The 3,129-nt window shown below is 40.2% G+C and overlaps 1 long non-coding RNA gene across 1 annotated transcript; it reads right to left on the reverse strand.

Annotated features, from left to right (window-relative positions):
• Positions 1-940: 940 nt before the first annotated feature.
• Positions 941-2,610, reverse strand: LOC135405076 (uncharacterized). Its single transcript, XR_010425727.1, has 2 exons — positions 2,073-2,610; positions 941-1,079 (listed from the first exon to the last, which is right to left on the reverse strand). It is a non-coding gene; the product is annotated as an uncharacterized LOC135405076 (long non-coding RNA).
• Positions 2,611-3,129: the final 519 nt, after the last annotated feature.

Raw genomic sequence — 3,129 nt, forward strand, 5'->3', positions numbered from 1 at the left:
TTCATGCATCAGGCACAGATTTGTATTAAACTCACATTGAACTTCACAAGCTACAATATTAGTAGGTTTCTTTGGATTCTGAGATACACTAATGTCTTTAAAATCCTTTCCACTGCTGTCTTCAGTTACACTTTGGACTTTGGCTTCTGGATTGTCAGGTAAACTTTCAATCTGTCCATGTTTAATTTCCAATATATTTTTTTTTCTAAGTTGATTGCACTACTGGTTAATTGGTTAATTATTTCTGCATCACTGTATGTTTGAATTCATAATGCTTCAGTGAAGACAAGTCTTCATCCTTGGATTCATATTCTTTGTGAGATATGAATGAAAGCACCTCTGGCATAACCTCTGCCAAACTATCTGTGCTTGTTTCCATACAGATTATCTCTTTTTCAGACATCTCTACTGGTGTTGCAGATTGGCTGTAACTTGCACTGGCAGCAACAGCTAAAGGGTGACATCGATATGTTGTCTCCTGTGAGGAAAAATCTGTCTCTGTTGTTATGCCTTCTGCAGATATTTGGTCATAATCCGTTTCTTGCATTGTTTCCAAATTACTCTCCCCAGACCTGAGGAGACATTCTGTAACAGTTGATTCTGCTCCATGTCCAGCCAGTGTCTGAAACTCATAGCTGCTTACTAGAGAGCAGTTCTTATTTGCTAAGTCACTGAGAAAGAAACCCTCATCAGGTGTTGGTATTTTTTTGTATTGGCAAAAGCTGCCCATGGTTTCCAAATTGGATGTGTTTTACTGCAGATGTCTGTGTTGAGGTCATATTATGAGCAAGTCCCATAGAAGATTCAGCAGTAGATGCACTGACAGATGCACTTCCCCTGCCTGAATCTGTCACACTTGATTGTGCCATCAAGTTATTATAGTCATTGTCAAGCTCATCTTTTGAAAAAGTTCGCATTTAAGTCTATGACAGTGAAAAAATACTGTTTGATCATTCTGTTTAATACTCAGCCTTAAGCTACATGTGCAGTTCAGAAGGATATAGAAGGCCAGATTCCAGCTTGCAGCCAGTTCCTTAGATGTGATCTACATCATCTCCTCGTGTTTTTAGTTCTTTTATCTATGAAATTTCGGTAAGAGAACAAAATTCACAACATAAGCAGCACAAAGGAAAACAAATAACTAGTTGTAAGAACATGTAACTCCATAATTGTGGAACAACAGCACAGAACAGGTAAAACCCACACCCGTTATATTAAAATCCTAAATCACTCACAGGTTTTAATTAATTTCCCGAATGTAAAGCTAACTAAATCTAGCTTTGAGATCGTTATATTGGGAGGCAAACTAGAAAAATTTTACTAAATTCAACCTGACTCTAGTAACTCAGCTTTATTGCAATCTCTACTGATTTCCTGACAGATTATCATGTGGTCTCCAGACATTTCTGCTTTATAAATCAAATGGGCATAAAAAGTTCTAATTCACGCATCAATAGTTTTGGAAAAGTGTAATTTAGCAATCTGCTTTTTTATTGGTATAAAGTAAACACACACATTTTGCATCTTGTTAGGTTATTTTAAAAATAATCTGAAATTCATGTAGTATAACTGTTGACATAACATCAGTGCCAAGAGAGATAAGTCAAACTTCACAGCATAGTGTGTGCCTGAGTAGTGTTTTTAGAAAAGCAATTAGGCTGTATGCTATATCAGCAGTTATAAAACATTGAAAAACGTATAATACGTTTTGTTTGACCAAACTGCTCTGTACATACTGTACGAATCCACGACAGAAGATATATATTAAAATCTGAAAAAAAATGTACTTGCTACTATGTTATAAATAGAATATTAACAATTGCTTAAACAGTACATGAAATGCAACTCAAAGTTGCAACTCTGTCATAAACACAGAAGAAAAAAAAAAGGAAAAAATAATGAATTCACTAAACTTGACCAAGGAAAAGAAATAATATCAGACAGGAATGTAAATTAACATCCAAATGTTAAAATCAGCTGAGTAAACCTTTTTAAATACAATTCTAAAGATGTGATTTCCACTGTCACAATAACTTCTCAGTTTATAACAGGAAGATAGAGAGATGTTTTACCTAAGAATCAAGGAAATCCTCAGCCTGCCAGCTTTCCATTTATCTTATTTGCAGATTTGTAGTTTTTGGTGTATAAGTTCTACTCTCTCCCTAGTTCTGAGAAACTGCTGGAGGTGGTTTGAGTCCCACCCAGTTGCTAAGCAACAAATGATCTCTATTGTGTGAACCTTATGTCTCCTCCTGCTAAGACTGAACACGAAATTTGGGCAGAAGTTCTTTACAGGGGTAAAATGTGACTAAAACCAAGGCAACTCACTAAAGCTTTTATATAAAGATTCATTCTCTGGGAAACTCTTAAAATTTCTTGCATGCTAACTTTTAGTAAAACACAATCTTTTAGTTTTAAGTTATCCACAAGTGAGTAGAAGGACTAAAGAGAGAGAGATTCTGCTTTCTGTTCTCAGTTACCGACATGCCTGGATTCTGCGGGGCAACTCCCCCGCAAGTCAGTCACCGCCGAGCTGCTGTTCCCCGGGCTGCTCCGTGCGCCGTGCAGCTCCCGGGGATGCCCGCAGAAGTCTGGCTGGCTCTGCAGAAGTAGCTGTCGGCGTTGCCTCTGCCGCTGAGGTGCCTCTGTCGCTGAGGTGCCTCTGCCGCCGAGGTGCCCCTGCCGCCTTTTGCCGTGGCTGCCAGCGCCGCCTCCCCCACGGCCGAGCCGGCGCAGCGGCAGCCCCAGCGCGCAGCCCCCAGCCCTGGAGCGCGGCCCCAGCGCCCGCACGCCGGACTCTGGTTTGAGTAATCCTAAAGAGAATTTTTATGCTTTTATGTGTACCCGAGACACTCTAACGGGAGGAAATTCTCCCGGACTCTCACCTCTGGCTTTTAACAGTTACTAACAAACGTATGGCCGCTTCTCCACACACACACAAGCACGGTACCGTTAACAATACAGTGAGCTCACAACAACGTTGGACACACAACACAATTAACACGAGAGTTAACAAAAATACGGAAAGGCAGTTCTCTAGCCTGCCTCTCCTGTCAACGAGAAGTGGCACTTTTTCGGTGTTGCTCGTTGTGCTAATATAGCATCTTCTAATGCAAGGCACAATAGCTG

The sequence above is a fragment of the Pseudopipra pipra genome, chromosome W (assembly GCF_036250125.1).
Source record: "Pseudopipra pipra isolate bDixPip1 chromosome W, bDixPip1.hap1, whole genome shotgun sequence".
In the NCBI taxonomy this organism is placed as follows: domain Eukaryota; kingdom Metazoa; phylum Chordata; class Aves; order Passeriformes; family Pipridae; genus Pseudopipra; species Pseudopipra pipra.